At 40.5% G+C, this 13336-nt stretch overlaps 1 long non-coding RNA gene across 8 annotated transcripts in view; it reads left to right on the top strand.

Moving 5' to 3' along the window:
* Positions 1-13336, top strand: part of LOC111928401 (uncharacterized) — a 50085-nt gene that overhangs the window by 13770 nt on the left and 22979 nt on the right. For 3 of the 8 annotated variants that reach the window (XR_015287096.1, XR_015287093.1, XR_015287097.1), the window contains 3 exons: positions 4676-5545; positions 6238-6337; positions 10421-10675. This is a non-coding gene — a long non-coding RNA (uncharacterized LOC111928401). The remainder of the gene's footprint in view (positions 1-4675; positions 5546-6237; positions 6338-10420; positions 10676-13336) is intronic. The other 5 variants (XR_002864095.2, XR_015287091.1, XR_015287092.1 and 2 more) reach the window with 2 other exon arrangements.

The raw sequence follows: 13336 nt of genomic DNA, 5'->3' as shown, positions 1-13336 counted from the left end.
ACTCAACTTTTTTTATGTGGACAATCTTAAAAGAGGAATCTGATCATTTGGACCCAGTAACAATCTTCGTAGGTCACAGAGGATTTTTAATTAACCTGATGTTCCAGTTATTTTAATTACCCCTGTAGTTCCAGGTAAAGGCAATATCCACTGCTTCCCCACCTCAATTTAAAAGCAGTGATGCTTTGCACATTACACCACAGTGCTTCTGTTATTCCCATGGCTCAGGAATATATTGAAAAAGAATTCTGGAAACATATGTTTAAACTGGGAAGTATTTTGGGATGAAAGACAGTATGGAAAGGGAAAGTATGGTATTGATCTTCCTTTCAGAAAAAAGAGAAAAACCCAAACCCTAAAATGAAGTATCAGTGAGCATTACTAAAAGTTCAGCTTTACCACTAAATGCAGCCTTTATAATTGCTTGCTGAATGAGAGCAGGGCATCAGCACTCCATCCTATATAAAGGGTGATGTCTGTGCGTGCCATTTGCCTTTATTTCTAAATGGAGAGTCTGAAGGCAATCTGAGACCATCTGAGGTGAAAAGGAGAGTCGGTGGCTCAGATGACAGTCTGGGTTCAGCATAGCTGGCCTGGGTGGGGTTCCACGCTGAGCAGGGAGCTGCCAAGCAAGATCACTGAGTGAGTAAACCACGTTGTGAAGGGAGTCTTACAGGCTTTCATAGGCCATGTACTCTCTTTCATTAAATAGCACACTGAATTGTCCCTAAGCCAGTCCTAGAGAGTTAGTGGTTTGGTAGCCAGCCAGCATCTTATTATAAACTTTCTGGCACAAACTAGTAATATTTGTAACAAATCCTATGGATGCATTAACCTATGGAATTTGGAAACACTTGCTTTGAGGTCCCAAAAGACGATCAACTTCAGTACTTTCACAACTTATTTCATGAAGATCCTTCCCAGAAAAATGTAATCAAGACTTGTACTCAAGAAATAAACCAGAAAATTTTATATTTGATTAACACCATGTGGTATCTTTTTTTTTCCAGATAGTGGGATATCCATGAGTGTCTCTTATGTGTATACAACAAATACTTTTCCTCTGGATTGATGATAAAAGTTAGTACTCATATAACAAAATTCAAAGATTGTTGCTTAATAACAATTTGTAATGTAAGTCACAGAGTGCTGTTTTTCTACATATTTTCCATAATTGCGTGGATAAAGAAGAAATTTTGAAATGGCTGTTTCCAGACAAAAAACAGGCTTCCTGTCAGTAGACAGATGCCTTACTGGACTCTGTGGTGTCCTTAGTGGAGCTCAAAGGCTCTGCACAGTGGTAAAATCCATGCTAGGTCATGCAGCTGCATTCTCGTGCCTCTAGCTTGAAAATTTGGTCTGGCAAATTATTGTAGATGTGACTGAAATTTGGGAGCTGTGCCCCTAAAGCACTTGTAAATGTTTGTTTCTCAAAAGAGAAGAGAATTTTCCTGAAATGAATGCTTTATATATATGTCTATATATTATAAAGCGTTCCATGGGATTCTTGGCACAGTAATTTCTTATGAGTAGGTAGGACAATAATTCTCATGGTGTTTTGAGGCCAACATGAACATTGGAGCCCTGGTGTGTTGTGAAAGAGTTGGGATCTGAGGTTTTGACTTTGATTTGACTGGAGAACTGGCAGGTGTCTAGCTCATTGCAGCTTGTAAGAAAAGGCTCTACTACCCCAAATCCATTCTTCAGAAATAGTATAGCAAAGGTATCCAGAGCATCTCATGGTACCTTCTGAGGCAGCTGGAGAGTTTCAGAAGGGTTCTTACAGATTTATACAAATCATGCAAGGCTCAAATAAAACACATTGAAATGTGGTGACATTTGGTAACATATATTAAATATCCAGATTTATCCCACAGCAAAGGCAGGCAGCTCATTTTGTCATCCTATTAGTCAATTATGGTTAATTATTGATATGATGGAACTTTATATGGCTGGTGTAGTTTTTTTTTGTTTGCTGTTGGGTTGTTTTGGGTTTTTTTTTTAATTTTTCTTATTTCTGCTTACAGAGGTCAGTAGATGTAATTATTTGTGTAGCTAATTCATGAGTCATTGTTTAAGAGATGATGATGATTCACTTTGACAAAAGCTATTAATAGGTGCCCAGCATGATATTTTAAGGTCTTGTAAGAATCAGTCCCCTTTCTTTCCACAAGAAAATATAATGTGGTCAGTCCTTTCCTAGCTTAGCTGTTGTGCCAGAAGCACATCATTCACAGGATTACCCTCTATGAACAATTTAACATTAAAAGCAGAGAGAGTTTTAAATAAGAGCTGACTTACACAACACATGCCAGAGGATACATGACCTAGTGATTGTGTCTGGGAATCATCTCTCTCTTTTATTTTCTTTTCTCATTTAGCCATTTTCCCCTCCCCCTGCACTGCACATGGGCTGCTCATAGTCTCAGGCTGTGGTCATTTCTATCAGAGTATGGGCAAATGTGAGTGCCTCCTCTCAGACCTGAGGGCAGGTAAGGCAGCTTTTGGCTGCTTGTGCTAGGAGTTTCATCAGTGCACTGCTGCTGCTGAGATGATTTATTCTTTCTCCCTGTGGGATTTTTTCACTTGGGATATGCTGTGAGCTGTACTAGGATGAGGCAGAGATCAGTCTGGAGTGCTCAGACATTGGACAAGGTCTTTGCTGGTCCATTTAGATCTACTTTTTGGGCTCTTGTGTGCAGGGACTGGAGGTGGGTGGCTGTGGCTGCAGCTGTGACTGAGGAGCTGCACAGACCTGCATAACAACTGATGCAGTAAGGACATCTGGCATTGGTCTACCACACCCCAGCTTTGTGAAGGTCAGGCCCACCTCAGTATTAGCTCAGGTTTCTCAGAACCTGTCCAGCAAAGTGCTGCAATCTTCCAAACCCAGCACATCTCTGAGAAGCTGCTCAGGCAGAAGTGCAGTCAGCAGCCAGCAGGACTGACCATTCCCATCACATGGCACTGAGTCCAGCTCTGTCTTTCTCAGCACAAGAAAGGTATCACCCACGCAGAGTGAGCCCAAGGGAGGGACCACTAGAGTGGTGGGGGGCTGGAGCAACTGATGTAGAAGGAGAAGCTAAGACAGCTGGTTTGTTTTAGCCTGGAGGAGGAAGAGCTGAAGTGAGGTCTCCTGGTTGCCAGCAGCCACCTTTTGGGAAGCTGTAGGGAAGATGAATCTAGATTCTTATGAGAGATTCACAATGAAAAGGCAAAAGGCAACAGACAGCTCAGAAGACAGAAAATTCCAGTTAGCAATTAAGAATCTTTTTCACTGGAAGAGCAGGAAAAGGTGGAGCAGATTGGCTGGAGAAGTGCTGGAGTCTCCATCCTTGGAGACTCTCAGAACCCAAGAGGACAAGTCCAGAGCAAGCAGATTCAGTGCAGCAGATCTTGCTGATATTGGTTTAGATTAACTACTCCAGTTCTTCCCAACATAAATTATTTTGTAATTACATAATGAATAGTAGATCAGCACTGTCTTGAAACCAGCCTTGCCCTGCATAGGCAAAGGTGTGTGACTGCTACTCCTTTCCTTGTCAGAGAGCACTGAATGAATGGGAGAGGCAGAGCATTATAGCAGATCTACCCAAATTTTCGTAGTGGAAAATCCAAAACAAGCAGACAAACAGAACTCTAAAAGGAAAACGACCCAAAAGAAAGAAACTATTTTAAATTGATCAACATTTTGTACAACTCTGTATAGAACTTGTTAGTCTCAGCTTATGTTTCCTTTTCCGCCCTTTTTAATTACTGAACACGAACACAAATTCTTGCATAAAAAGGCCATGTGATGCAGGTGTAGAAATGTAGACATTTGAAAATACTAAAATGAGTATTCTTTCATTTCTGCCCCTGATCATTGTGATGTAATCTGATTTAGGACTTTGAGACATTGTCTAAGCCATCCTCTGACGCTGATTTAGACTCTTTCAGCAAATGTTCTTCTCCCTGGTAAGTTTTTGCCAGAGATCTACACGCAGTTCACTAATTGTCTTCATGCCACAGTAAACTTTAGTGAAGTCAATAGCTACTCTGGCAGCAAAGTAGAAATGAAAGAGACTCTCTATTTTCAGAGCTCTGAAATAGCCACTGATCCATCCTTTGGAAAATACTGCTCTCAGGGGGGTCTGGTGAAGTGGTGTGGGGTTTCCAAACAGACAGAGAAACAGACAAATGTATTCTTGAGCATTTCATGCTGACTTTCTGTGAAGGGACAAGGATGGCGTCCCTGGAGGGCTGGCTAGCTATAGGGGTGAGATTAAATAGATGACTTTACCCCTCCTAAATTATGTGCCGGAGATATTACTGCCTGTCCTGTTTCAGTGCCTGCTCACTGGAACTTCTGCTGGCACCGAGGTCTGCTCAACATGGTAGCAAGCCCTGTCACCAGGGTCCCCTGCCACTCCAAAGTACGTATTTAAAGGCAATCTTGAATCCGGAAGAGAAGAAGGAAGAGAGTGTAATGCTGTGCTGTTTCAGCTGCTAATTGTGCCCAGATTAGTTAATTAGATAATTAACATAAGAATGCTCTCTTTTCATATTAGAGCATCATACATTTACAATAGAGCTGTTCATAAGTAGAGTGCTATGCTGTGGGAAACACTAATTAATTTTGCAAATTTGGACCTTTAATTGCTTAAGTGCTGTGCTTTCTCAATGTTTGTTTTAGAGTAATGTTAACTGATTACTGCCTGTTTGGAGAAGTATTTATTCTCTCTGCCAGTTGGACACATTCCTCTTGCTGTGCGACCAGAATCCCAGTTTATTTGCGATATTAACTGCATTGCACTTCAGAGGAGCCTGCAAGAGATGAACCCAGCTGACATTGGACCTACTATCTGCACAAGCAGTGCAGCCCATCATTTCCAGTTAGGACACATCCCAGTCATACATCTCTGCAGCCTGCATACTCGATTATTGGAACAACATTCATCCTCGCTTCAAAGCAGAATCTGGAAAAACTGCAGCTGGCAGATGCAACCACCTGCTTCCTTTGCAGCAGTTCTCAGAAAACATCAATCCATGTACCAGGCACTTTGCTGGCTCCCTAATGATCTCTGAGGCAATTTTCAGGGCCTTGTGCTGAGTTCTCAGAAGCACTCATGTGAGCTGGGGAAATGTCAGCAATGTCTGCAGGGTCTTGATGGTCTCCTCCTTGGACTCCAGCTCCAACAGTACTAGATCTGTGTACAGCTTTGCAGCACCAGCACTATCTCCTTGGCTCAAGGAGTAATTCAACAGTTACTGAACCAGAAAGAAACAAGCTTCAATGGGATTCTCTTGCCCAGTAAGACTTGCATTTTCTTGGTTAAAGGGAGACATGGGCTTGCTTCCTTCTCCAAGCAATGGAGATGCAACACTGAAAATTTTTGAGTTAGGAAGTTGGAGCAGAAATCTTCTATATCCCCTCCCCAGCTAGCAAGGGTCATCAGTTGCGGCCAGTTTTCTTCTGGTTCATTCCCACCCTTGACTATCCACAAGGAAACACAGAAATCACTAAATTAGTAAAAGGTCTGTGTGTTCTCAGAAACACCTTGAGGTGAGATTTAAGACTTTTTTGTTTTCTTCTGGCTGACATCTACAGTAGAGCTCTAGGTTCTGGTCCAAAATGCTTACCATATTGCACAGAGGGCTTAGCTGCCTAGCTCAGGGATATTGGGACTAATCTGAACAGAAGATGTCAATGTTCAGAACTTTCTGAATCTTTTGGTGAGTGAGAACTGACTCAACTGTATAAAAGTATTACCTGTGACTAATCACTGGCTGAAAAGTTTCAAGTTAGCCACTCATTCAGCAAAACTGAGTCAGCAAAACTCAGATGCTAAAGCTCAATAGAGGGATGAGCTCTAAAGAAATGCTTTCAACCTTTTCCACTTGTTAAACTAATTTTTCCAGTAGCTTAACCAGCTTCAACAGGGGAAATAGAACAGAAAACAATAGAAATAGATGCTGAATAGATAAGTGCATGTGAAGATATGTTTAATATGAGCTTGATCATTTTGAGAAATGAGTGCAAATATTTCCACTGTGATATAGTTGCACTTTGAACCTTAGCAGCACTCCTTGAAGAAGGGGGAACAAGAAGAAAATACATCATTAATTGTGGGACCAAGGGTGTGGAAAAGGACATTTAGTAGGGGAGGGACTGTATGACAGTGGAAATTACATTAAATATTTACTTGCTACCTTGTATTTTGCTTTGTGCTTAAACTGCTGCTGTTTTCATTGCAGGCTTCAAGTTGCTGCAATCATTCATTGAGGCAACAGTACAAAGCTGCCAATTTGAAAACAAGGCTTTGCTCAGTAGCAGAAGAAAATGAAAAATTCAAGGGTAAGTCTGAAGATTACAAGGACCTTAAAAATCCTACAGAAAGTGAGCCTTTTAATTTAAGTGAGAAAAGAAATTAAGGTACAGATTTTGCTGTCTGCTTGCTGAGTTAGTCCTATTGATCCCATGCAGGCCCCACATTATTAAGCAGCATAACAGGTTTTAGATAATTACAGTATTCATTCCTTAGGTAGCATACTTTTTAAGGTTTAAGTCTTGAGTTTTATTCCCTAGATTATTTCTAGTGCTAGGAATTTTTGCAAGCATGAAAAGACTGGATGAAATGCTTCAAAGAAGAATCTTCAATGCTTTTTTTTTGAGTGTAATTATTCGATCTTATATACCTGATTCATCCAGTGAGTCCTAATTTTTTTCTAAGCTTTTGTATTTCTGAAGCAACAAGGTTTACATTTGCTCTACTGAGGGGCAGGATATGGAACCCATGTACTTGTTTCATTATATTCTGAAGATATGTCTAAAACTAATAATACAGTTTCTGAATGGCTGCTTTCTTCTGACTTTTTTATTCACACTATTTTTCCTGAAGCAAAGCCTTATTTCACTTAGTGTGAAACACTTATTCCAGCTCAGTGCTTACTGCCCTGCCCAGTAATGTTTTCCAGTGTTTGTTAGGATTCTGGGTTTTTTGAAAACATCCTCCATAACCTTTGGAAGTTTGTGCTGGCTGTGGTAAAGTCATCTTTACCCACGGAGGTCAGGAAGCCGCCATGTGCAGAAGGCAGCCCTTCTGCTTGTGGAGCACTTCCACCAGGCAGCAGATGAGGGAGGTTTTGGCAGCTGCGGGATGTTTAGATGGATTCCAGCACTGCAAGATCTGCAGTATCCACTGTCTGACTGCAGTAATGCTTCAGGAGATGATATCTTCTCCCCACTGCTCTATCTCTCTCTGGTTCCTGCATGTACACACATGCATGTGCACTTTCTGTTTAGATATGTGGTTCAGCTGCTATATGTGCAAAAGCACCAGTCTTGTCTCTCCTGAGATTATCCATTTCCTCATGTGCTGTTCCATGCAGCAAATGATGTTAAGGTGTCCTGTTTGTAGTAATGCCCACAGGAAACACTTCTTGTGTTTCTCATCAAGGCTGCCTGTGCAAGGGAAGCAGAGTCAAAGCTGCTGCTTAACCAAGGCTATGTTTCACAGGGGAAACCTCTGTTCCTATTGAACTACTGGCTTTGTGTGTAAATCTTTTCCCCTCCACCATTTCAATACTGTTGATAGCACTAGTGTGGACTCATTTTAAACACTTTAAAAAAAGGGCTTTGCTGGTGTAGTTTAACCTTTGCAGAGAAGTAGGCAGAAGCACACTCTATCAACAGGATTACATTACTACAAAGAGCATTTTCCATCTGGGAACAATGTTTTCCACTTCTTGGTGTCAGTGAAACTTGAGTGGGAGCCCTGCAATTACTGTAGGAGTATGGGAAAAGATGTAGCCATGGAATTAATAAGGTGTTAAGATGGAAATCATGTTCTAGCAAAGGATTGTCAAAAGTATTGATGACTGAAGGTGAAAATATACGGCAACTCTGAGTTAATATTTTGGCAGAACATTTCTGTATAAGATGCAGGCTATTTATGGCAGCTTCTCAAGGAATTAGTGACCTTTGAAGTGGTGCTGAAGTGGCAGAAGCAACAGAGTGACATTTGTTGTTTTCTGTAGTACTGATTCAGACACGCAATGTTGACTTTATCAAGACATTCTACTTCAACCTAGTTTACTGTATCACAAGGGTGCCTAGGCAACTATGTATGTATGTATATATATATGTATATATATGTATATATATATATGCATGTATGTATGTCTGTCTGTGTAAAAACATGACAAAAGAATACTTTGAGAAGTGTTTTTTTTCCTAGCCAAATATTGAATGTGGGTTAACTGTTAATTAACTTTTTTAATTCCAAAAATTCTGTTGAATTGAGAGGGCTTTGGCTCAGATGTTGAACAAATGGAAAGATTCCCACTTTGGTATGAATATGTTGATAGAAGAAGTTACCATTCTCGTGTACTCATCACTGTCTGCAGTGGTGATTACTGTCCCCAGCAATTTCCCAGTTAAAGTCACTTAAGCTATCTTAATTGATTTTTCCTGAAGTAAATTAGAGTGCTCTTTCAGCCTGCTTTGCCAGCCCTCTGATGAAGGCTGCAGCCACCAGTAGGAGGTGATTGAACTGGCACTTATGGATCTATAAGAGGAAAGGAAAAAAGTATATTTTTGTCTATGCCATATTAGATAACAATTCCAAGGAACTTTTCTTGGACTTTTAGATTTTTTTAAAAATTTTGTTGTTATCTCTAGATTATAAACACCATAATGCATTATGCTAAGTGTGGTGTTTTTTTTAATGCTATGTCCACTTTTAGCTATGGCAACATTTTTTTTAATACTTGTCCTTTAGAAAATGCTGTGATGTTGAAATCAAAATGTCCTTCAAGACAGTATTGATTTGAATGAGAACTGTCTGTGAAAAATGGCTTAAATAGAGATGCTAAAATGTGTTAGGAATTTTATGGAATAGAATGATGTAATTTATCATTTTAATGTTACTTTTTGAAGTTTGCTTTTGTATTTGCTCTGAAAGAAAACATTTTGATTAAGCAGACAAGGGTTGACCCAAAATGCCTTCTTTTGATTAAGAAGCTTTAAGTAACAAAATGCCTTTGTGATGATTTGTTGTTGGACCAACATTACAAATTACAGGATTACTATGAATCTGTAAAAATCTATCAGAGTAGGCACATGGTGTAGGTGACCTCTCTAGGAAGTCCTGGGTTTCAAGTTTTAAGTCCCTGAAATGAGTGTATTATATTATCAGGATGACTATTTTGATAAAAATTCTTCTGTGGCTATTACTATTGTGCAGTGTTATACTGTGATGTCACTAAAAGGGTTTATTTCTGATTTCTGTCCTAGCTTTATTGGCTCCATCAGTGACTTTAATAAGGAAGTCCACAAAAAAGTCAGAGAGGGACTTTTTGCAAGAGCAGTGATAGGATAAGGGGTGATTAGCAGAGATCAGATTGAGATTAGATAGAAGGAAGAAATTTTTAACAATTAAGGGCATGAGGCACTGGAACAGGTTCCTCAGAGAGAGGGTAGATGTTTCATCCCTGGAAGTGTTCAAGGCCAGGTTGGATAGGGCTTAGAGCAACCTGGTCTAGTGGAAGATGTCCATGCCCATGGTGAGGTGTGGGAACTAGATCCAGCTTGGTTTTTAAAGTCCCTTCCAGCCCAAACCATTCTATGAATTAGCTCCATCATAAACCTCCCTATTGTGCATGAAGCTTATGTGCCTGAAGAAGAGCAGAAAATTTGATTCTGGTTCCATTTATTTGGGTGAAAATATAAATTCATGCAGTTTTGCTCACCTTTTAGCTGCATTCCTTTGTAACATACAAAGTGAAAGACAATAAATCTCAGATGCTCAAATGCTCAAAAGTTTCTTTACAAAGAGACTAAAAGTAAAGCCCGTATTATTCCAAGTCCTCCCAAGGCACAAACTGCTGCTCTGAACATGTTGAACCCTCAACATGTTTATTGTGAACTTCTCATAAAAGGGAAAGGAGTGTGGCAGTGGGCATCCTGCTGTGCAGAAGGACAACACAAATGACTACAACACCGAGAAGACAAATGAGCACACATAAGGGCGCCTTAGTAATTGTGACCTCTCATTATTAGGCACTGTCCTATTCAGTACCGTAATTTTGGTGGTAATTACTACTAATTGTTTTAATTTCTCTCTCCTGAGCTTTCTTAGGCTTCATACCATGAGGTCTGTTTTCCTTGGCTGCTTTCAAATATGATAAATGTAAATTTTATTTTTATACATGAGTATAGGACTTTGTGGAAATGCCTTCTTCCTCGTTGTGCCAGTACAGAAAAGAGGCAGGACAAAATACTAGAAGCTCCACTGCTTTTCTCCTTCTCTCAGAATTATTAAAAATGGAGCCTTCAAGCAAACAACTGTAAAAATTAAATCACTACATGGAGCTTATAGGAACTGCAGGGTCTGCTGTAGCAGCTGTCTGACATTGTGTTACCTTCATCCATCCCCAGGTTAAGGCAGAAGGAGCAGCAATTTGATCTGCACGGTGCTGTGCCAGGCCAGGATTTCCATCCTGTGTGCGAGTGGCGCTGCACAGTGCTCCCATTCCCACATCCCTTCTCCAGCCCTGCCTGGCGTGGTGCTCCTGCTCAGCCCACCAGGGTGGGCAGCTGTGAGAAGGACAGACACTTCCACCAGGGCATGATCAGCAGCAGCCTGCTGGGAATGGAGGTGGATCCTTCATTCCTAGCTGTCCTCCTGTCAAGGTAAAAGCTTTCTGAAATACATTTCCATCCAGAAAAAAAACAAAAAACAAAAACAAAAAAAAAACCCAAAAAACAAAACAAACCAAACAAAATAAAAAAAACCCCAAACCCCCAAAAAAACCCAGATGGCAACTACATAAATCAACTAAGATGAGCAAAGCTGGAAAAGCAAGGCTGTCTGGCCTTTCTTTTGATAATTCAGGGCAGGGGGTGGGGGTCAAAAGGGAACTAGACAAAACTGCAGAAAACTTCTGAAACCTATTGGTAAGTTTCTCTTTAAAGGAAGTTTAGAAAAAGACTTAGGCTTTGTCTTTGTGTTTCTCTATCTTCTCAGTTAAATTGGATGTTTCTGTGACATTCTTTTTCACTACAAAGTAACTTTAATTAGCTCTCCTATGGTGTAAGCCTTTCCAGTTTAAAAAATACAGTTACACTAAATGTCTATGTTCTCAGGCTTGCAGCTGCCTGCACTTGTAAGGCAGTCATGGAATAGGAAAAACACAAAATTGAGGTGGGAGGAAGGTTTTGATTTGGACTCTTCCTGGTGGGAAGAAGTCATTAAACAAATGTTCAGTTTCCAGATTTGGAAAAATTACAGAGTATATTTTGCAGAGCTGTGTTAGAAGCAACTGAGTAAGAGTATGTTATCTCACCAATAGGTATTGGCTTTGAATTTTAGGAAAGGAAGAAGTAGACCATGACTTTGAAAAAGCCAAATAAAGGCCAAAGGCAGGTTTTGGCTTGCCAAATAAAAACAACTTCAATATAAATGGAATGGAGTCCTTTTAGTTTGTGTTTTATGTTCTCTTTTCATTTTCACTCTTTGAAAGAGAAATAAAGAAATTCCTAAAATCTGTAGACTGGCAGAAAAGTAGCTTTTTCAGGCAAAGGACTGATATTTGTACATGTGGGTACTGCTGATTTCTGTAGGAGTACTTGGTTCAAACAAGGACAAATTAATATCATCTTTTTTTTTTGGTGCAACTGGGAATTCCTGGCCATCTGACTATGGGCTGGCAACTCTTTTATGGAAATTTACAACTTGCTTTGAAGTTTTCTAAGCTTCCACTTGCATAGTGAACATATTGATAAGAGGTCTCATGGTACTGTGTTCACACATTAAAATTATGTGCATTGTCAGAGCAGCAAGACTGCAGTTTAAAAATTGTGATGATGTGGCTTCAGCCTGAGCTCCTTCCTCCCACTGCACTAGGAATTCCAAGAGGCACTTTGCATTTCCCAGGTATTTGACAGTCGCTATCAAGATCAGAGCTCTACTGAATATTCTTCCATGGAAGGTCTCCACTGCCAAGGCCAGTTCAAAAGTACAGTCAAGGGGTGGACTTTGCCATTTATACATTTATATGTAATTTTCAAAAATCTTGTGTTTCACAACATTTTTCTCTTTCCTCAGGGACAATATGCTTCCAAATTTCCCTAAAGCTTACTTTTATAATCATATAATCAAAACAGAAATTTCTCACATCAGAGAGTTTGCTTCTTCATTTAATGGTCACTGCCTCCCAAATCAACATTTATTTTTATAGAGGAGGACGCACAAATGTCTGGAGTATGTAAGAATTCACAGCTGTTCAATAGTATAGAGATATTAGTAGTAATATATATATATATATATATATATATATATATATAAAATAGATGCTCTCTTATGGAACGGACAGCATGAACTTTAATGCTATTGGCAAAGGATCTTTTTGGAGACAAAACATAGAGCCTTCCTAAACCAACACAGATATTGGCATCTGATTCCATTAATGTCCCAGAAGTACCCCACTAATTTACTGTGGTACAGCTATTCCTATTATCCTGATTCTAAACTACATCTTTCATTGCCTAATTAACCAAAACTCTGTGAGAATGAACAAACACATCATTTTGCTGAAGTCTGCCCAGCTGTCATCTGTAACTCCTAACCCAAGTAAACCTGAGTTAAGGCAAATTCAGGGTTGTTTTTTAGGATAAAGCTCATCAGACTGGAAATAAAGTCACTCAGAGTTAAGGTCAGTCTGGTGTCTTCTATACTGGTTTTAAGAATTGTTGGGTGGAAGGATTTCTTTTCCTTGCCTTTGGGTGTGCTCCCAAGACACGCATGGGATCACCTGGGGCTCAAGAAAGCCCCAGCAGAGGCAGGCACAGGCTGCTGGCAGCACCAGCCTGGTCCTTGGGACACACGGGGAATGCTGACCACGGGCATGGGCAATCTGTACTGAATTGTGCTGGGGTCATAAACATAAAACAGCGCTCGACACACAGCTGGGAGGTGAAAAATTGGCTTTGTTGTTATTGCCCAATTCAAACTTACTGGCTTGGATTTTGGGTTATGCCTTGGCTTCAGTTTGTAGCAGCGGAAGGCACTAGGCTAGAGCTGATGTTATGCTATCTTTAGGCCCCATCGGTTCTGCCTGGTTGGTTTCTCTTCCAACATTAGACCAGAGTCAAGAAATCCTGATTTCCTGCTCATCCTGGCCCTGGAGAGCAGTTCTGGGAACTGTAATCTGCTATACTGTGGGCGGAGGGCCAGCCCAGGCATTGGCGGGGTGTGCGCAGCTGCGCCTCCACCAGCAAGTAATGCAGCAGGATTGGAGCAGGGAAAAGCAGTGCTGGCAGGGGGGCCACACAGGGAACTGGTGGGGGTGTTCC

Source organism: Cyanistes caeruleus, chromosome 5, assembly GCF_971803275.1.
Source record: "Cyanistes caeruleus chromosome 5, bCyaCae1.hap1.1, whole genome shotgun sequence".
Classification (NCBI taxonomy): domain Eukaryota; kingdom Metazoa; phylum Chordata; class Aves; order Passeriformes; family Paridae; genus Cyanistes; species Cyanistes caeruleus.
The sequence above is the reverse complement of the archived record's forward strand: the minus strand, read 5'-3'. Positions and strand labels throughout refer to the sequence as shown.